The sequence below is a fragment of the Saimiri boliviensis genome, chromosome 1 (genome assembly GCF_048565385.1).
Source record: "Saimiri boliviensis isolate mSaiBol1 chromosome 1, mSaiBol1.pri, whole genome shotgun sequence".
NCBI classification, from domain to species: domain Eukaryota; kingdom Metazoa; phylum Chordata; class Mammalia; order Primates; family Cebidae; genus Saimiri; species Saimiri boliviensis.
The window spans coordinates 183,357,707-183,364,518 of NC_133449.1; the positions used below are offsets into that span (position 1 = coordinate 183,357,707).

Below are 6,812 nucleotides of genomic sequence, written 5' to 3' on the forward strand. Positions count from 1 at the left end.
GCTGAAACCTTATTTCTAGTACAAATACAAAAATTAGCCGGGTATGGTGGTGCGTGCCTGTAATCCCAGCTACTTGGGAGGCAGAGGCAGGAGAATCACTTGAACCTGGGAGGCAGAGGTTGCATTGAGCTGCGGTCACACTACTACACTCCAACCTGGGCAACAGAGTGGGGAGACTCAGCCAAAAAAAAAAAAAAAAAAAGCTAGTTTAGCTTCCACCAGATCCCATGGCAAGCCCTTAACTGTTAATTGTACCACTGAAGTTGGCCCACCCAGAGGCAAGGAAGCTGCTATATCCCTTCATCAGTGAATCTTTGGCCCTGGCTCCCCAGCGGGAGAATGTAACCTCTCAGCCATCATCTCCAGGACCACTTCCAGGGGAGGAGGCTCCTCTCAGCCAACAACACTCCTCTGTGAAAGAACAATGGCCTGAGCCATTAGCAGGCAAGGCCCCTAGTAGCTGGAGGATGAATGCACAGCCTGGTGAGTGGGTATGGGTAGGGGTCCCGGCAGCATCTGCTTTACCTCCCTGAGAAAATAACATTCAATTTAAAAACTGAACAATGTGGCCAGGTGCGGTGGCCCACACTTGTAATCCCAGCGCTTTGGGAGGCTGAGACTTGAGGTCAAGAGTTGGAGACCAGCTTGGACAATAGGGTAAAACCCTGTCTCTACTAAAAATACAAAAATTAGCCAAGTGTAGTGGTGCACACCTGTAATCCCAGCTACTCCAGAGGCTGAGGCACAAGGATTGCTTGAACATGGGAGGCAGAAGTTGCAGTGAGCTGAGATTGCACCATCACACTCCAGCCTGGGTGACAAGTGAGATTCGCCTCAAAAAAAAAAAAAAAAAAAAAAGAAAGAAAGAAAAAAACTGAATGATGCCAGGCATGGTGGCTTATACCTGTAATCCCAGCACTTTCGGAGGTTGAGGTGGGAGAATCACTTGAGCCTGGGAGGTCGAGGCTGCAATGACAGCCTGGGTTACAGAGTGAGACCCTGTCTCAAATAAATGCATAAATACATACATACGTAAATAACTGAATGTTAAGAAAGAGGCAGCCATGTGACAATCTCAGGAAGAGGCTTCCAGGTTTTTTTTTTTTTTTTTTTTTTTTGAGACAGAGTTGCGGGAGCAGTGGCTCAAGCCTGTAATCCCAGCACTTTGAGAGGCCGAGGCGGGTGGATCACGAGGTCGAGAGATCGAGACCATCCTGGTCAACATGGTGAAACCCCGTCTCTACTAAAAATACAAAAAATTAGCTGGGCATGGTGGTGCGTGCCTGTAATCCCAGCTACTCAGGAGGCTGAGGCAGGAGAACTGCCTGAACCCAGGAGGCGGAGGTTGCGGTGAGCCGAGATCGGGCCAGTGCACTCCAGCCTGGGTAACAGGAGCGAAACTCTGTCTCAAAAAAAAAAAAAAAGAGAGACGAGTTTCGCTCTTGTTACCCAGGCTGGAGTGCAATGGCGCGATCTCGGCTCACCGAAACCTCTGCCTCCTGGGTTCAGGCAGTTCTCCTGCCTCAGCCTCCTGAGTAGCTGGGATTACAGGCACGTGCCACCATGCCCTGGCTAATTTTTTTTTGTATTTTTAGTAGAGACGGGGTTTCACCATGTTGACCAGGATGGTCTCGATTTCTCGACCTTGTGATCCACCCTTTTTGGCCTCCCAGAGTGCTGTGATTACAGGTTTGAGCAACCGCGCCCAGTCAGGTTGTTTTAAGATGGGGACAAACTCAACATATTTGAAGTACAGGAAGAAGGTCAACATCAGTGGAGTGCAGTGAAACAGAGGAAATGTAGAAACTGGGCTTGTGAATCTTCTTTTTTTTTTTTTTTTTTGCAGGGGAGGGGGAGGTGTCAGGTGACAGTCAGGGAACTTTTTTTTTTTTTTGAGACAGAAGTTTCACTACATTGTCCAGGCTGTTCTCCAGCTCCTGGGCTCAAGCAGTCTTCCTGCCTCAGCCTCCTGAGTAGCCGGGATGACAGGTGCATGCCCAGCTGTGGGTTTGTGAATCCAAGAGGACGGCGTGAGATAATTGCAGTGGCTGGCTTTTATTCTGACTACTGCTTCCTTAGGGCACTTTATATCTCCAAATCAGGTTGATAAAGTTATTCATTTTCTAAATAAATAAGTGATTCATGTTGGGAATTGCTTTTTTCATATGAGAAATGAGAGTCATAGTATTAATTTGATTTGTACTAAGACACAAGAAGTTTGAGTTAGTTACATGATTAGACATGTCATTCCTACTTTGATTAAAAATGCACACATCGGCTGGGCACGGTGGCTCAAGCCTGTAATCCCAGCACTTTGGGAGGCCGAGGTGGGTGGATCACGAGGTCGAGAGATCGAGACCAACCTGGTCAACATGGTGAAACCCCGTCTCTACTAAAAATACAAAAAAAATTAGGCGGAGGTTGTGGTGAGCCGAGATTGCGCCATTGCACTCCAGCCTAGGTAACGAGTGAAACTCCATCTCAAAAAAAAAAAAAAAAAAAAAAAAAAAAATGCACACATCCGTTCATAGCTTGTTCTCAATGTATCAGGTCTTAAATATTGCCACTCTTATGACTCTTTAGAAGATAGCAGAGCAAGTCCAATCTTGACCTTGGGTGCATTGTCTGTTCCCTCCTAATTGGGCTGTATTTAAGTGAGCCACTTCTGAAGGGGAAAACAGATTAGTCATACTAAATGTTTCCTTCAAAAACCACCATAAAAGAAAGCTCTCTACATCTTACTACTTCTGCCACCACACCTTGATTTCTTTCATTTCTTTTTTTTTTTTTTTGAGACAGAGTTTTGCCCTTGTTGCCCAGGCTAGAGTTCAATGGTGCAACCTCGGCTCGCTGCAATCTCCGCCTCCTGGGTTCAAGTGATTCTCCTGCCTCAGCCTCCAGAGCAGCTAAGATTACAGGCACTCACCACCATGCCCAGCTAAATTTTTGTATTTTCAGTTGAGACAGTTTCACCATGTTGGCCAGGCTGGTCTTGAACTCCTGACCTCAGGTGATCCACTTGCCTCGGCCTCCCAAAGTGCTAGAATTACAGCTGTGAGCCACTGTGCCTGGCCGATTTCTTTTCCTCTGTATCATGATCTGTCTTTCTAGAAAAATGTTTTATTCCCTTTTATTTATTTATTTATTTATTTATTATTTTTTAAGATGGGGTTTCACCATGTTGGTCAGGCTGGTCTTGAACTCCCGACCTCAGGTTATCTGCCCGCCTCGGCCTCCCAGAGTGCTGGGATTACAGGCGTGAGCCACTGCGCCAGGCCTATTCCCTTTTATTGAAGGTTAAAATAACTTTCTTCAATACTGCCTTCCTGACCTCCTTTATAAAGATAGTTCTCAAGTGCAATTCAGCTCTTCTGCTACGGGTCCAACCTGTGTCCATGTGCCCAAGTCTCCACTGTGTACTTCATTCACTCCCATATAAAATGTCACCAGCAGTCCTTATTCTCCATTCACGTGGCTTTGATGTGAATCAGGCACTTCTTACCTGGATATGTTTCCAAACAAGTGTCCTTCTCTCTTTGTCTCCAATTCATCCTTTGAACTACTGCCAGATTAATTTTTGTCAAATCCGGTTCTGATCAGGAACATCCTCTCTAATCCACAGTAACCTATGTCAATCACTTATTTGGGTGGGGGGCTTAAATTTTTTTTTTTTTTTTTTTGCAGGGTGGATCACTTAGATTTCTTTTCTTTTCTTTTCTTTTCTTTTCTTTTTTTTTGAGACGGAGTTTCGTTCTTGTTACCCAGGCTGGAGTGCAATGGCGTGATCTCGGCTCACTGCAACCTCTGCCTCCTGGGTTCAGGCAATTCTCCTGCCTCAGCCTCCTGAGTAGCTGGGATTACAGGCATGCACCACCATGCCTAGCTAATTTTTTGTATTTTTGGTAGAGACGGGGTTTCACCATGTTGACCTGGTTGGTCTTGATCTTTCGACCTGCCTCGGCCTCCCAAAGTGCTGGGATTACAGGCTTGAGCCACCGCGCCCGGCCTTCTTTTTTTTTTTTAAGATGGGGTTTCACCATGATGGCCAGGCTGGTCTTGAACCCCTGACCTCAGGTGATCCACCCACCTCGGCCTCCCAAAGTGCTAGGATTACAGGCGTGAGCCACCGCGCCCAGCCTAGATTTATCTAACAGTATCTTTTATTATTCTCCAACAGAAAACTTCTGGCCCAGGATGTTTTCACCTTCCCATAAATACAGTGTTTTGTTTTTTCTTTTCTTCCTCATTGCCTCTATTTATGCTTTTTCCTCAGGTAGAAAGTCCACTGCAGTTTTCATTTCCTCAAATCCTTTTCTTTTTTAACAGAGATGGGTTTTCACTATGTTGGCCAGGTTGGTCTTGAACACCCGGACTCAAGCGATCCTCCCACTTCGGCCTTCTGAGTAGCTGGGACTAAAGGCATATGTCACCATGCCCAGCTCTCATCTCCTAAAATCCTGTGCCCTCGGCCGGCCGTGGTGGCTCACGCCTGTAATCTCAGTACTTTGAGGGGCTGAGGTGGGTGAATCATGAGGTCAGGAGTTCGAGACCAGCCTGACCAACATGGTGAAACCACGTCTCTGCTAAAAATACAAAAATTAGCTGTGCGTGGTGGCGCGCGCCTGTAATCCCTCCAGCTACTCAAGAGGCTGCGGCAGGAGAATCGCGCGGAAGTCACAGTGAGCCAAGATCGCGCCACTGCACTCCAGCCTGGGCCGCCCTGGAGCGGCCTCCCGCGGTGTCCTGTGCAAATGGGCTCCGTGGCCAAGCGCCCGGTCCCCGCCACCCGTGATCTTGCGCCGAGGCCAGGAGGGGTCGCCGCCCAGGCGCCACCAGCCCGCAAGCCCGAACACGGCGGCCATCCCCTCCGGCGGCTCGCTTGGGGCCACCCACGACTACTGCCCGCGCCGCCTGGGTTCCACTTCCAGCAACAGCCCCTGCGGGTACCAAGTGCCCCGCGGAAGCCATTCCCCACCCCCAGGCTATCCCCAAGGCTGACCCGGGTCACTGGTGGGCCAGCTTCTCTTTTGGGAAGTCTACCCTCGGGTTCCTGGCCACAGTGCTGGAGTCCGCGGGGCACCCGGAACCAGCACCCCCTTGTCCCCCTGTCCACCAAGCCCACCGCGGCATGCCGACCTGTGGCCCGGCTCAGGACGCCCAAGGAAGCAGCCAGGTGGTCAGTCCAGCACAGCCAGCGCTGGGCCCCCGTCCTGCCCTAAGCGGTGACCACCAGCCCAAGGCCCGCGGAGGCGCTAGGCCACCACAGCCCCTCCCGCGTCTCTCCCCACCCCCTACCCGTGACCCTGGAGACTGGGCGGGTGCAGCGAGCAGACCTCCACATCCACACTGCTGACACAAAAAGGAGTGAGGGCCCCGCTGTCCACGGCCCAGCCTGGCCTCAGCACTGATGAGCTTTCCCGGCACCTGGAACTGTGCACCTGGCACCAAGCAGAAAATAAACTCCAAGCAGCCACCAAAAAAAAAAAAAATTGGAAGGCCGGGCGCGGTGGCTCAAGCCTGTAATCCCAGCACTTTGGGAGGCTGAGGCGGGTGGATCACGAGGTCGAGAGATCGAGACCATCCTGGTCAATGTGGTGAAACCCCGTCTCTACTAAAAATACAAAAAATTAGCTGGGCGTGGTGGCACGTGCCTGTAATCCCAGCTACTCAGGAGGCGGAGGCAGGAGAATTGCCTGAACCCAGGAGGCGGAGGTTGCGGTGAGCTGAGATCGCGCCATTGCACGCCAGCCTGGGTAACAAGAGCGAAACTCTGTCTCAAAAAAAAAAAATAAATAAATAAAAAATAAATTGGAACCCACTCTGACCCTTTGGCTCACAAAGTCTTCTCGCTCCTCTGACAGGTAGCACCAGTCAATTCTTGCCTGGTAAACACTTAGGATGAAATGCACAGGCGACTGCTTGAAAAAACTATGGCACAACCATTACTTTCGTCTTCCAGTACCAGCATGACAATGAACCTTCCTGTCCTTGAAAATAATTCTTCAATTCCCCAGAAAGACCAAAGGATGAACAAGTTTATAATCCTGACCAAAAAGGAAAGAAGGAAAGAAGGAAAGAGAAAGAAAAAGAAAGAAAGAAAGAAAGAAAGAAAGAGAAAAAGAAAGAAAGAAAGAAGAAAGAAAGAAAAGAGAAAGAGAGAGAGGGAGGGAGAGAGAGAAGAAGAAGAAGGAAGAGGAGGAAGAAGAGGAGGAGGAGGAGGAGGAAAGAAAGAAAGGAAAGGAAGGAGTTACCATTTTGAAAATGAGGCCCCAATCTTTAGGAAAGTGACTCATGAATATAGAAAAGAGAAACTGTATTTAATGAAAACAAACCCACAGAGGTTACAATCTTGCAAAGCGCTGGTCTGGCCTGGCAGGGTGGATCATGCCTGTAATCCCAGCACTCTGGGAGGCCAAGGTGGGTGATTACCTGAGGCCGGGAGTTCCAGACCAGCCTAGCCAATATGGTGAAACCCTGTCTCTACTAAAAATGCAAAAAGTTAGCTGAGTGTTTCATGCTCGTAGTCCCTGCTACTCCAGAGGCTGAGGGAGAATTGCTTGAGCCGGGGATGCAGAGGTTGCAGTGAGCTGAGATAGTGTCACTGCACTCCAGCCTGGGCAACAAAGTGAGACTCTGTCTAAATAAATTTAAAAAACAAATAAATAAATAAATAAATAGTGCATTACGCTGAGTGAGAAAAGCCAGTCTCAAAGGTTGTATGCTATATAATTCCATTAATATTACATTTCTGAAGTGACAAAATTATAGTAATAAAAAACAGATCAGCCAGGTGTGGTGGCTCACGCCTGTAA

General features: G+C 48.7%; 1 pseudogene; it reads left to right on the forward strand.

The window, feature by feature from the left end:
• Positions 1-471: 471 nt before the first annotated feature.
• LOC141584918 (pancreatic progenitor cell differentiation and proliferation factor pseudogene) lies at positions 472-5,226 on the forward strand (annotated as a pseudogene).
• Positions 5,227-6,812: the final 1,586 nt, after the last annotated feature.